Source organism: Hyla sarda, chromosome 12 (assembly GCF_029499605.1).
Source record: "Hyla sarda isolate aHylSar1 chromosome 12, aHylSar1.hap1, whole genome shotgun sequence".
NCBI classification, from domain to species: domain Eukaryota; kingdom Metazoa; phylum Chordata; class Amphibia; order Anura; family Hylidae; genus Hyla; species Hyla sarda.
Window position 1 is genome coordinate 58,222,474 of NC_079200.1, and position 15,606 is coordinate 58,238,079.

Genomic DNA, 15,606 nt, shown 5'->3' on the forward strand with positions numbered 1-15,606 from the left:
TAAATACATTGCACATACAGCCAAATGAACATTGAATATATTGCACTGAATTAACGGATCACAAATCCAATGGCATACACAACATAAAAACGCATAAAAAACGCTAGTCCTTGTTCACATTATACATTCTAGAAATTACATAAAAATGTAATAAAAAATACAGAAGTACAAATAATGACATTGCTAAAAATAAAAAAACACGGAAAATAGTTACATCAACAATGTTCGCTGATGTACTATTGTTGATATTATTATTCTCTGTGTTTTTATTTTTAAGAATGTTATTATTTGTTTTTCTGTATTTTTTATGTAATTTTTATGTAATTTCGAGAATGTATAATGTGAACAAGGACTAGTGTCTTTGATGCGTTTTTATGTTGTGTGTAATTGGATTTGTGATCCATTAATTCAGTGCAATATATTGTATGTTCATTTGGAGATATGCAATGTATTTAAATAGATTTTTCTATTCATGTTGTAAAGTGTTTACTCGGAGTTTAATTGTTAACTTAACAATGGGTATTAACCCTTACATGCTGTAAGGCTTAATACCCTCTGGTGTATATACAAGAGGGTTTGCCCCACCTGTCATGCCTGAAGAAGCTGCACATGCGCAGCAAAACGAGTTGCATCCTGGTCCACATAAAGTATTTGTTCAAGTACTGCGAATCCTGCTCCATTCATCCCGATCAGCGCCAAGGTTATTCCTGTGCCACTTTGAAGCTCCATCTAGATTGTATCCACCTATTAGAAAAGCTGCATATGGGACATTGTGCCAATACAAACGTTATCCATTGTTGTGTATGCAGGTACACAATTTGTAGCGGCAAATAGCTGCTCACCCCTCCCCCACCCCTGGTTTATCATTTTACCAGTGATACTCCACTATGGAGCACCTTTGCTTTTTCCCAAATACAGAGGAGAAAAGAGGGAGGAAAGGGGGGAGGCAGGGGGTGGACAACAGAAACCTACCATTTAACAGCACAGCATGGAGGATAGAGACAGGAAGGATAGTCTTTATTAAAGATGCATTTATTATGAAAAAAATGCGCTCATGAAAAAAAGGCACTCATTATGAAAAAAAATGTGCTGACTAAATGATAAAATAACTTTTTTAAAGTGTACTTGTCATTAGCAAAAACTTTTATATAATATAGAAACTACCATTATATGTATATTTGTAATACACACTGGTCAAAAAATGTGTATATTTTTGTCCCTGCAGCTCTTGCCTGTGTCACTCTATGAGGAGACCAAATACAGGAAGTGTGGGTGGACAAGCAGGGCTCTGTACACTGAGGACAAGCAGGGCTCTGTACACTGAGGACAAGCAGGGCTCTGTACACTGAGGACAAGCAGGGCTCTGTACACTGAGGACAAGCAGGGCTCTGTACACTGAGGACAAGCAGGGCTCTGTGCAGTGAGGACAAGCAGGGCTCTGTACACTGAGGACAAGCTGGGCTCTGTACACTGAGGACAAGCAGGGCTCTGTACACTGAGGACAAGCAGGGCTCTGTGCAGTGAGGACAAGCAGGGCTCTGTACACTGAGGACAATCTGTCATGTGCCCCTCACTTATAATGCCTCCCTGTCATATGCCTTCCTTGAGGTTGACACAGTAAAGATCACTTTACTTTCACTTTCATTCCCCCCCCCCCCCCCCGCCCACAATAGTTTCCCTACCTGAGCCAGGATCCAGCAGTCTCCAGCGACGATCGGGGGTCCCCAGGCATCTTCGCCTTCAGTTACCAGCCTCCATCTTCTCCCCACGTTCTCCTCAACATCCAGGGGTGGGCAGAATGGGGGATTGCCATGGCAACCCACCGTCCTGCCCTGCCATTGGTCAGAATCAGTTCTGACCAATGGCAGGGGATAGGAGGAGATCACAGCACTGCAACCTGGCTCCTAGCCCTCAAGATGATCAAGGCTGTCACTGACAGCTCTGATCATCCCTATTTTCCGGGTGATCGGGTCACCAGAGACCCGATCAGCCCGGAATAGCAGAAAATCACATGTCTGAATTGACATGCGATTTTCTGCGATCGCCGACATGGGGGTCTCATGACCCCCCTCGGCGATGTGCCGGGGTGCCTGCTGAATGCCGGCGGGGACCGGAATTCCCATGGGCGTATGCATACGCCCCACGTCCTTAAGGACTCGGGATGCAGGGCGTATGCATATGCCCGGCGTCCTTAAAAGGTTAATTAAACCACATGGTCAATGGCATAAGCGTAAAAAAATACTAAAATCCAGAATTGCGTATTTTTGGTTACTTTTTTAAAAGAAGTAAAACAAAATAAAACCTATGTAAGTTTGTTATTATTTTAATTGTATGGACCTGCGTAATAAAGATAAGGTGTCATTTTTACCGAAAAGGGCACTGTGTAAAAGCAGAAGCCCCCAAAAGTTACAAAATGGCATTTTTTTTTCAATTTTGCCCCACAAATAATATTTTTTGGTTTTACCATAGATTTTGTGATGAAATTATTGATGTTATTATAAAATACAGTTGGTGGCGCAAAAAACAAACCCTCATATAGGTCTGTAGGTGGAAAATGAAAAGCTCAAGATTTTTTGAAAAAACCCTGAGTCCTTAAGGGCTTAAAGGGGTTGGCCACCCTTGCCACAACTTTCAATATAACCCTGCAGTGAGTATGAATGATAATACTTACACATACTCCATGGCTTCTACAGAGGTCTAAACATTGGGATCCCCTATGGATCTCAAGAATGAATCAATCAAATTCTTCAGAATATTATCCTACACAATCCCATCTAGTTGCACTGTAGGCACTGCAAATTTGAGTCAGTGTTCTTAACAGTGCATGAATTAGGGAAAATGCCAGCGGGTCTAATCCCATTTATTCTTGTGGTTCTTGAGGCCCAGTTTGTTAATTCCTCCCAATTGGCACATCCTATTGATATAGGTTATTTGTATAAAATATAGTGACAAGACAGCTCCAAATGGTAGTGTATTTTGCTGGTCCTACATGACATTATAAAGTCAACATCTGGGTTCTCTTTGGTGGGCCACTCAGGCCCTGAAATACATTTGTATCATGGGTCACTTTAACCTTGAAAATAGATCTACACTTAATAAATAATAGCATTAAGTTATTTTCTTCAAAGAATGTCATGAGATGCCCATTAATATTGCACTAAGCCTTTTAGCTTTGCCCACTCTTAATAAACAAGCATTATCCTTAAAATCCGCAATCTAATTATATCAGGTTTACTGGCTCCAAGATAGAGGTATTTACCGACCAAACAACATGTTTACGAACCGACTGAGTATATTTATCTAAATCTCCCCAAACCAGAGTCTACCAATATATCTGTATTTATCCTTGGATTATCACCTTGCTCTTGTCTGAATTCAATTTCTGCTGAGACCTGGTCCACAAAACTCAATCTCTTTTTTTTTTTTTTTACAGATCTAAAACATTTCTATCTATCTATCTCATAACTATCTATCTATTTATCTCATATCTACGTATCTATCTATCTTTCTATCTCCCTCAAATCTATCTCATATCTATCTATCTCCTTTCTTTTTTTTTTTAAATCTATCTATCTACCTATCTATCTAAATTGAAGAGATCACTGCAGCACTCCAAAATGGTGAAAAAGGTGGATACTGCATCAACCAACACATGACAACGATTCAGCTGCAACAATGCAGCCTTTCTCAAGCAAGGTACATTGTGCAAATGGTACAATTTATATGGTTAAGGAAGTGATGTCATTGATGACAGTGTAATTTGCATACAAATCATAACACAGATAATAAAGCAATCACATAGTGGAAAAAGAGGTCAATCTGACCATAATCGTTACATAAGGTAAGTACAGATACATAGAAAGTGCTAGTGCATACATAACACATTGTGTACAGTGGATAACATATAAAATACCTCACGGGGCGGAAAGGAGGGCGAGCTCTGCATGTGGATGTAAACACAAACCATCAGCGGTGGTAGCATGGTGATCGAACTCCACGTATCCGCCGGAAGTAGCTGGGATGCCGTAGAGGCGCCTCTTGCAGCCGAAACGTAGTCTCTGTGTACATCATGGAATAAATCACCTTTTTGGCATGAAAATATCTTGGTGTGCTGCATCGTATCTACTACATATTAAGGAGAACCAAAGGACCGAGGTTCTATAAGTTGCATGCACCCGCTACTTGGAAACATTGGGGGTTATTTATTATCATGTTCTATTGCTTTTTTTGGTCTACTTTTGCAAATCTTTGAAATTTTTGCGGAAATTGCAGGTTATTTTTGCTCTTTTTTTTTTTTTTTTTACAAATTCTAAAATCCGTCACTTTGACCTTTTGGTGTTGCTAGACCATTTTAAAAGTGACGGATGCAGTGGTGACAAATGTATTATCTGTGTGTTTTAAATTTTTGCACACATTTTTTCACAAATGATGCAAAAAAAAAAGCAAATCTAGACCACCTCCCGACCAGATCTTAAAAAAAAATTACTACTCCTGTTTGTTTGCCAAAAATAAAAAAAAAGCATCAGCAAAAGTGAAAGAGAGGAAGACAGAGAGAGAAAATAAAGTAGAGAATAAGAATGTTTAAATAATTCAAAAGTAAAAAAAAAATAATAATAAAGTAAATGTAAAGCGGTTGTCCATATGAAACAATCAAATATATTTTTTAAGGTACAAGGTATGTTTTTGAAGGCGGTTTTTATTTTTTTTTGGACTTAAGCAATCCAAAAAAGTGATGGAGATACCTTTTTTCATAAAATTTTGTAGGGTACCATTAAAAAAATAATAATAAAAAGGATATAGTAGTGATGGAAAAAATTGTATGTAACAAAATGTATCTTTTTTATAGCAAAATTTGTATTCATTTTTAAACAGGGATACATTTATGTGTGCGGGCAGGGCACTAAAAATGTATCCGACAATAATAAAAATGTAGTGTATGTGTAAGTGTGTGTATGTTTTTCACTTTTTCTCTTTATTTTTAAATTTTTTTAGGTAATACTACTACTCCCAGAATGGAACACAATGTTGCATGATGGGAGTAGTAGTACCTGTACTAATTGACAGATCACCTTGGGTCCGTTGCGATCTTTTTGTATAATTTATAGATGCGGCCGGCTGCTCTTCTATGGTCCCCTGCACTGCCATATATATACACCTATTCATACAGTTTCCCGCAGAGAGCTGTGATTGGCCAGATGGTTCTACTAATAGACTAACACCCGGGGCGATATGTCTATTAGTACAGGTACTACTACTCCCATCATGGAAAAGTCTGTTCCATGCTGGGAGTAGAAGTACTACCTAAAAAATTTAAAAAAATAGAGAAAAAAACTGTGAAACACACACACTTTATTAACAATTAATTCAAATTTCATTATAAAAAATAACAATTTTGTTAAAAAAAGAATTTTCTCCATCCCTACGATATCCTTTTTTAACATTTTTTTTAAATTTTGGTACCCAACAAATTTTGAAAAAAACACCAATGGGGCCAAAAATGCTATTTCCACTCAAATGCAAAAGCGCCAGAAAAAACATCAGGAGCAGGAAATTACAAATTTTTTTCTGTGAAAAAAAACAAAGAAAAAAAAAAATGTAATCCTAGTCTAAAAATTTAAGAAACAATAAGATTACTAGCAATGACCAGAATCTCACAATTTCATGTGCCCAAGTTTAAAAAAATATACAATAAAGTGATAATAACAAAATAAAAAAAAAGGTGAAAGGTAAAAAAAAATAAAAAAAATAATAAACCTGTTCAACTAAAACCTAAAAAAAAAGTATTTTTTTTTTCCTGGCCTGCGGCAAGGTAAACCACTATTCAAATGTGAGGGAGACTCTCTTTGCAGACCTTCTTTTAGACATTAATTTGCCTAAAAAATTTAAACTAAAACAAATAATAAGGTTGGCAGTATAGGTCCCCCACATTAGGTTGGCAGTATAGGTCCCCCACATTAGGTTGGCAGTATAGTCCCCCCACATTAGATTGGCAGCATAGTTCCCCCACATTAGGTTGGCAGCATAGTTCCCTTATATTAGTTTGGCAGTATAGTTCCCCTACATTAGGTTGGCAGTATAGTTCCCCCATATTAAGTTAGCAGTATAGTTCCCCCACATTAGGTGCAGAATAGTTCCCCCCACAGTAGGTGCAGTAAAGTTCCCCCCACATTAGGTGCAGTATAGCTCACCACCATTAGGTGCAGTATAGCTCCCCCACATTAGGTGCAGTATAGCTCCCCCACATTAGGTGCAGTATAGCTCCCCCACATTAGGCGAAGTATAGCCCCCCCCCCCACATTAGGCGCAGTATAGCTCCCCCACATTAGGCACAGTATAGCTACCCCACATTAGGCGCGGTACACTTCCCCCACATTTGGTGCAGTATAGTTCCCCCACATTAGGCGCAGTATACTTCCCCCACATTAGGCGCAGTAAAGTTCCCCCACATTAGGTGCAGTGTTCTCCCACATGAGGCGCAGTATAGTTGAAACTCAGGCCATGTCAGAATACATCCAAGAAAATCTTCAAACAGGCTTTATCAGGAAGTCTTCCTCCCCTGCCGGAGCCGGATTTTTCTTTGTGGGAAAAAAGACGCTTCTCTGCTACCCTGCATTGACTATCGCGGCCTGAATAAAATTATTGTCAAGAACCGCTACCCTCTACTGTTAATCTCGGTTTTATTTGATCATCTGCGTGGAGCAAGGATTTTCTCCAAACTTGACCTTCGTGGAGCCTAAAACTTGATTTGCATACGAGAGGGTGGAAGACTGGGTTTAACACTCGTGATGGACATTTTGAGTATCTTGTGATGCTGTTCGGACTCCAGCAGTCTTCCAGCAGTGATGCTGTAATGCTCCAGCAGTCTTCCAGGAGTGTGTTAATTATATATTTTGTGAACTCTTTTACTCCTATGTCATGGTCTATTTGGATGATATTCTCATCTACTCGCCCAATGTTCAGACTCATCGTTCACACATCCGCCAGGTCTTACAACGCCTCCGTGACAACCATCTCTATGCCAAACATGACAAGGGAGTTTTCTTAAAAAACAGTCTTCCATTTCTGGGATATACCATTACCAGTCAAGGTCTTCAAATGGACCCTAACCCTAAAGTTGTCCGCTGTATTGGACTGGCCTCGAAATTCAGTGCTTCCTTGGTTTTGCCAACTACTATTGAAATGTATTCCTCATTACTCCACCTCGGTAACGCCTATTGTTTCTTTTAGAAAGAAGACTTCTTATCCCAAGGTCTGGACTCCAGAGGCCTTCAAACATTTAAAGTCCGCCTTTGCTACAGCTCCGGTTTTGTCTAGACCCGACCCAGGCAAACCATTTCTTTTGGAGGTGGATGCTTCTTCAGTCGGTGGTGGTGCTGTGTTAACACAAAAGTCTTCTAAGGGAATAATTGTAACCTGCGTTTTTTTCTCTAAAACCTTCTCTCCTGCGGAGAAAAACTATACTATTGTAGATCTCGAACTCTTAGCATTTAAGCTGGCTCTGGAAGAATGGCATCATCTCTTGGAGGGCTCTGTATATCCGATCACTTTATATTCTGATCATAAGAATCTGCTGTATCTTCAGACAGCCCATCGACTCAACCCTCGGCAGGCCGATGGTCTCTGTTCTTCTCCAGATTTGACTTCTACATTAACTTCCGTCCAGCAGCGAAGAATCTACGAGCAGACGCTCTTTCCAGGTCTTCTGACGTTCATGACCGGGAATCTCTTCCTCAGCATATTATTCCTCTTGAGCGTCTCATCTCTGTAGCGCCAGTAAGACTTCAGCACCTGCCTACTTACGTATCTCCCCGTTTAAGACTCCAAGTCTTGAAGTGGGGTCATTCCTCTCTCCTGGCCGGTCATTCCGGAATTCGTAAGTCCTTGCAGCTCATCTCCAGACAGTATTGGTGGCCCAGTTTAAAACAGGATGTCATTGATTTTGTCTGTTCCTGTTTGGTCTGTGCCCCGGACAAGATCCCTTGTTCTAAACCTGCAGGTCTTCTACGGCCTTTGCCAGTCCCAGAGCTTCTCTGGACCGATATTGCTATGGACTTCATTACTGACCTTCCGTCTTCTTGCGGCAATACGGTCATCTGGCTGGAAGTGGACAACTTTTTCTAAAATGGCTCATTTTGTGCCATTGCCTGAACTTCCATCTGCACAACAGCTTGCTAAGCTTTCCCTTTGCCCCATTTTCCGCTTACATGGACTGCCTTCTCATATTGTATCTGACTGTGGAGTCCAGTTCGTCTCAAAGTTCTGGCGGGTCCTCTGCTCACGTCTCCAAGTTAAGCTGAATTTTACCTCCGCCTATCACCCTCAGTCCAATGGACAGGTCGAGAGAGTGAATCAGGTCTTAGGAGATTATCTTTGTCATTTGGTCTCTGCTCGTCAGAACAACTGGGTCGAGTTACTTCTCATACAATCTTAAGGATTCTGAATCCATTGGGACCTTGCCTTTCTTTGTGGTTTATGGACTTCATTCTCGTCCTCCTCTTCCCTTGTCTTCTTCCTCTGGAGTTCCTGCAGATGATGAGCAAGTGCATAATTTTTCCACCATCTGGCAGACAACGTCGCTCACTATTGCATCTCACGTCTCGTATGAAGTCTCAAGCAGACAAGAAAAGGTGTCCTCCTCCCAACTTCTCTCCTGGTGTGAGAGTCTGCTTGTCATCAAAGTATATCCATTTCAGGGTACCCAGCTATAAACTGTGCCCTCACTATCTAAGTCCCTACAAAATCAAGAAATTACTAAATCCTGTGGCTTATTCTCTCTCCATCTGCCATCCTCTCTCTGGATCCAAAATTCCTTCCATGTCTCCCTCTTGAAACCTGTCATCTACAACCGCTTTTCTAAAAAAGTCATCTCACCTACTCCCATCTCTGGTACCTCTGATGCTTATGTTGTTAAAGAGATTTTAGGCTCCAAGTTTATCACAGGAAAAAGTTTTTTCCTTGTGGATTAGGAAGGATTTGAGCCGGAGGACAGGCCTTAAGAGCCGCAGGACAACATCTCGGACCGTGACCTTATCCACAAATTCTTGTCCTCCAAAAAGAGGGGGAGACCTAGGGGGGGTACTGTCATGGTGAGTGCTCCTTTCTGGAGGGCTACAGTTTGGAGACCACTATATGCAGACATTGCAAAACTACATCTCCCAGCATATCCACACAGCAGTTAGCGGCCAGGGCATGCTGGGATTTGTAGTTTTGCAACATCTGGAGGGCCACAGTTTAGAGATCACTGTGCGGTGGTTTCTAAACCGTGGCCCTCTAAACATTGCAAAACTACAACTCCCAGGATGAACAATCAGCAATAGGCTGTCTCATCATGCTGGGAGTTGTAGTTGCGTACCTCCAGCTGTTGCAGAACTACATCTCCCAGCATGAGCTTCAACAATCAGTACATGCTGGGAGTTGTAGTTTTGAAACAGCTGGAGGCACACTGGTTGGAACATACTGAGTCAGGTAACAGAACCTAACGGTAGGTTTTTCAACCAGTGTTCCTCCATCTGTTGCAAAAGTACAACTCCCAGCATGCACGGTCTTTCATTACCTGCTGCGAGTTGTAGTTTTGCAGCAGTTAGAGGTGTGCCCCACCAGTGCGAATGTACGCTAAAAACAATTCACTACACTACACTAACACATAATAAAGGGTAAAACACTACAAACTGCCCCCCCCCCCCCCCAAATAAAAATGAAAGCGTATCATATGGCAGTGTTTCCGAAACGGAGCCTCCAGCTGTTGCAAAGCAACAACTCCCAGCATTTCCGGACGGCCACTGACTGTCCAGGCATTCTGGGAGTTTAGTAACAGCTGGAGGCACCCTGTTTGGGAATCACTGGCGTAGAATACCCCTATGTCCACCACTATGCAATCCCTAATTTAGTCCTCAAATGTGCATGGGGCTCTCTTACTTCGGAGCCCTGTCGTATTTCAAGGAAACAGTTTAGGGCCACAAATGGGGTATTTCCGTACTCGGGAGAAATTGCACTACAAATTTTGGGGGCCTTTTTCTCCTTTTACCCCTTATGAAAAGGAAAAGTTGGGGTCTACACCAGCCTGTTAGTGTAAGAAAATAAAAATGTTTGCACCAATATGTCGATGTTGCCCCATACTTTTTATTTTCACAAGAGGTAAAAGAAAAAAAAGACCCACAAAATTTGTAATGCAATTTCTCCTGAGTACAGAAATACAGCATATGTGGGCTTAAAATGCTCTGCGGACGCACAACAAGGCTCAGGAGTGAGAGCGCACTATCTACATTTGAGGCCTAAATTGGTGATTTGCACAGGGGTGGCTGATTTTTCAGCGGTTCTGACATAAATGCAAAAAAATGCATAACCACATGTGACCCCATTTTGGAAACTACACCCCTCTTACAACGTAACAAGGGGTATAGTGAGCCTTAACACCCCACAGGTGTTTGACGAATTTTCATTAAAGTTGAATGGGAAAATGAAAAAAAAAAACAATTTTAACCCTAAATTTTTCATTTTCAAAAGGGAAAATAGAAAAAAAAAAAGCCCCTTAAAATTTGTAACTACGAACTACAATGCTTTGTAAAAAATTGAAGACCACGTGTGTTTACAAAGCCCCCATTGTGTCAGAACAATGGATCCCCCCACATGTGACCCCATTTTGGAAACTACACCCCACATGTAATATAACAAGGGGTGCAGTGAGTATTTACGCCCCACAGGTGTCTGACAGATTTTTGGAACAGTGGTCCATGAAAATTTAAAATTAAATTTTTAAAAGCCCACTGTTCCAAAGATCTGTCAAACGCCAGTGGGGTGTAAATGCTCACTGCACCCCTTATTAAATTCTGTGAGGGGTAAAGTTTCCAAAATGGGGTCACATGTGGGGGGGTCCACTGTTCTGGGACCACGGGGGGCTTTGTAAATGTACACGGTCCCCACCTTCTATTCCAAACAAATTCTCTCTCCAAATGCTCAATGGAGCTCCTTCTCTTCTGAGCATTGTAGTGCGCCAGCAGAGCACTTGATGTCCACCCATGGGGTATATCCATACTCGGAAGAAATGGGGTTACAAATTTTCTCATATTACCTTGTAAAAAATGTAACATTTGGGAAAATAACAGCATTTTTGTGAAAAATTTACACATCAAACATTAACAAAAAGTCGGCAAACACCTGTGGGGTGTTAAGGCTCACTGTACCCCTTGCTATTTTCCTCGAGGGGTGTTGTTTCCAAAATAGTATGCCATGTGTTTTTTTTTTTTTTTTTCTGTTCTGGCACCATAAGGGCCTCGTAAATGTGGCATGCCCCCCAAAAACCATTTCAGAAAAATTCACTCTCCAAAATCCCATTCTTGCTCTTTCCCTTCTGAGCCCTCTAGTGCACCCACAGAGCACTTGCCATACACATATGAGATATTTCCTTACTCGAGAGGGATTGGGTTACACATTTTAGGGTGATTTCTCTCCTTTTACCCCTTTTACTCCTTCAGTTTGCTGCTATTCCTGTGAAACAACTAAAGGGTTAACACACTTACTGAATGTCATTTTGAATACTTTGAGGGGTGCAGTTTTATAATGGGGTAATTTATGGGGTACTTCTAATATGAAGGCCCCCCCAAATCCACTTCAAAACTGAATTTGTCCCAGAAAAATTCAGATTTTGAAAATTTTGTGAAAAATTTAAAATTTACTGCTGAACTTTGAAACCCTCTGATGTCTTCCAAAAGTAAAAACATGTCAACTTTATAATGCCAACATAAAGTAAGCATATTGTATATGTGAATCAATATATCATTTATTTGGGATGTCCATTTTCCTTTTAAGCAGAGAGTTTCAAAGTTAACAAAATGCCAAATTTTTCATCAAATTTTGGAATTTTTCACCAAGAAATGATGCAAGTATCGACGAAAATGTACCACTAATATAAAGTAGAAAATGTCACGAAAAAACTATCTCGGAATCAGAATGAAAAGTAAAAGCATCCCAGAGTTATTCATGCTTAAAGTGAAAGTGGTCAGGTGCTGTGTAAATACACAAAAAAATTAAACAAGACATGAGGTGTATAAGCCTCTATGGGAGGGACAATGGCTACTCCCCTGGGCTAGCAGTTATAACATGAAGATATCAGACAAATGCACAAACACAGTAAAACACCTGGACATGCACTCCACAAATCACCTCTCGCCTGTACCCTGAACGCGTTTTCGCAATCCTGCTTTGTCAGGGGGCCCACCTCATGTCTTGTTTAATTTTTTTGTTTAATTTATGATCATAGATCATATATCTCAATCTAAAAGAGGGGGTGGGGAGATCGCATTTTACAGTTGAAAAAGTGTGAGCTCAAATGGACACACATGTTAGTAATATTGAGACCACAGGGGCTGAATGTTGAATTCAAAACCACAACTAAAATGGTGAATAAGTAATTCCCTGCATTACCATAAATCTCCTGTTGTTTATTGTGAAAAGATTTTACTGTAAGTCAGACTGGCTGTATGCTATATTATGTGTGTTTTTCTTTATGTCTATATTGGTGAAGAACAGTGTTTCTTATCCCCTCTGTATTTGAGCAGATGTGTGGGCCGAACTGGTGAGCTAGGGATGTGCTTTGTTGCCGATTTGGCTGATGCAGCATCTTCCCGTGCTCCTGCACACTCACTAGGGTGCCATTAACGATAAGTGTGGAATCGACCACACATACTATTGGGGAATAATCATTGCTGAAGTATAAGGAAATGTAATGCTGACTCTACACTGTTCTTCCTATTTGTGACAAGTGGTAACTATGCCCTTGACCAAGATGGCGATCATTACTTGAATGCAGCATGCGCCTGTACAATGCATATCTCAGCCTGTTTCTCTGACAACAGGGATGCTATGTGCCCATTGGATATGACTTCCTCTTTGTTGGTGATATCTCTCTCTTTGTCATCTCTCTATTTATCTATCTTTCCATTAACCTTATGTCTGTCTGCCCCTCTGTATATCTGTCTGCCTAGGGCATAACTATAAGGGGTGCAGAGGTAGCAGTCTCACTGGGGCCCTGTGACTGAAAGGGCCCCTAGGCACTTATTCCCCATAAGAGGACAGCAGTAGTATAACACATGGAAGACATAGGGCCCTATGACAGATATTGCAATGGGGCCAACAAGCTATATGCTACGCCTCTACTGTCTGCCTATATTTTTTTCTAATCAGAAGTTGCTGAAGAGATGAGCTGTGTTAAACAAAATAAAAACATCAAATATCTTTAAAAATATTTTCTTTTTATGTCCCTATCCACATAATATTGTTGAATACTTCAGTTTATAGTCACGCCAATAAAGCAGTCAGCTTTGCTGTTTACACTGGCCAGAAAGATCAGAGCCATCTCATTATTTTATTATTAGATGGTAGGAGAGCCAATGGCAGTTCTATTATATTGCCGGGGCCCAGCTATTGCCTCAAATTGGTAAAATATAAAATTAAGTACCTTATGATAATTCAACAGACCTTTATCTAATTCCTGAAGGTAACATTGCCTTTACCACACATTCCCTTTAATAAAAATGTTAAAAACATTTTTTTTAACAGTGAGTCCAGTCACCATACGGCTTGGATGTAAAGCATGGAGTTAACATCTGGTCTGTTTGTACAGCATGGTCTTCACTGTAACAAGCCCACCCACCAGATGTGTCCTGGGAAGCTCATTGGGAGTGACAGATGTCTGCGCGGAGTGTGCTCAGTCTCCTTTTTTTATTCTTTCTTTTCCTTTGTTGTTCTAAAGGTTACAGTCAACACATTTTATCTGAATTATTTATTGCCCTTACATAAACTTCATCCATTTTTCATGAAGACAATAATTTAGTTTATAAATCTAAATCATGCAAGTCTAGTGGAGAGAAGCATTTCATATTCAGAAGGGGTACAGGTCCGATAGGCAAGGTGAAAGGTGCATCCAAATAGACTGGCAAGTGTTTTGAGAAGCTTGCCTATACGTATAAGTCATCTGAATATAAATTATGTTTCTTATGATAGACGAGGGAGACATAGATCAACAGGAGAATAATTATTAATTATTGTTGAAAAAGGTCCAATAACTTGGATTATGTCTCAAATACCACAATTTATTCAAATATAAGGGTCATTGAAGAGAAGTACATAAAATAGAGCTAGATAAAAATCCCAAAATGGTTCCTCTTGATTGCTCACATCTATATGGTGAATGAAGGACCCACTGATTGTTGGTCTCTTCTCCATCCCATCTCTAAAAGGAAAAAAGACATCATGGCCTTCTGTAGTGCCCCACAAGAAAAATATCTACTGGGAGCAGTAGTCTCGAAGATACTGGGTTTCCTGTTTGTCCCCTGATAGTCTGGAGTATGAAGAACTGCTGATTTTGTAAACCCCATCTCAATTCTGGATGCTCCTTCAAGTCAAATTTTTAAGGATCTTCCTTCCCCAATGGTCTAGAGAAGTGAAGGGGTGAAAAGAAAATTTGGTTTGTCATTTAGTCACATGCTAAAGAGAATCAATAACAACTTCATGAAGAATAGTGTGTGGCCACATTAAGCATAAAAGGCCTAGGTGTACATGCTCTGTGGTATTGTTCCGCATATTATGAAATAGATACTCTTTGTAAATAGCTCCAGGGCACAAAGGGATATCTTGAGTGGGATACCCACTCTTAATATTCCATATATCCTTACTGGGTACATGGGAAGCTGATCACAGTGACTGTTACTTCTGGATGACTTAGCAATCAGTTGAAATCTTTGGGAGAAACCTAGCAGGAGGTGATCACTTCTCTTGCAGTGCCACCACAGGATAAATTAAGTATTACACACTTCCCACAAAAATGAATGTGCTGTCTGAGTAATACACAGACCTCCAGGGTCCTCCTGAGCAAGAGATACTGTTTGTAGCTGTCATCCAGTCAGAAATAAGGAGTTTGCTAATGGGTCATATTAGTGTGGGATTTCTAACCAGTTAACAATTTTAAAGGATTCTGCCAACACCATATCCAGAGCTTACAGGTACATTTTGATGGCTTTTTACACTGAGAAAAATCATACTATGTATAGAAAAGTTGAAAACCATTGAAGAACATTTTTTTTGACTGATCCAGTAAGTCATGTTATCATACAGACTAGCATCTGGTGATGTCCCCACAATGTCACCTTCTATGTCTAAAAAACCTGGAAGACGATCTTGGAGTGCTTGCACTGCAGAAATGTGAGGTCAAAACTCTTATCTAGTATCATATTAAGATACAGGGCTGCCAAATGTTGATCTCAGTGCCAAGCCTGCTGCCAGTCCCAAGGCATTTAGGGCCACTTGGGTTCCTTAATATGACAAAAGAAGGTAGATAGATGCGACATATGGGGCACAGGGTTTATTTATTTTGACACTTTCTTGGTTAACCTGCCATATAGATGACCTATGGTAAAAATAGAGTATAACTGCAGATCAGTGGTGATTAAACTTGACGTATTCTTAATATTGTTGAAGGACTTGTATGTCAAACACAACCCAGGCAGATGGCACAAATGAGACCATTAATTCTGAAGAATGCCCCTTATAAAAAATATGGAGGCTTATGTATAGCATGACCGCCAAGTTGTGGAGTGAGACAGAAAGGACATA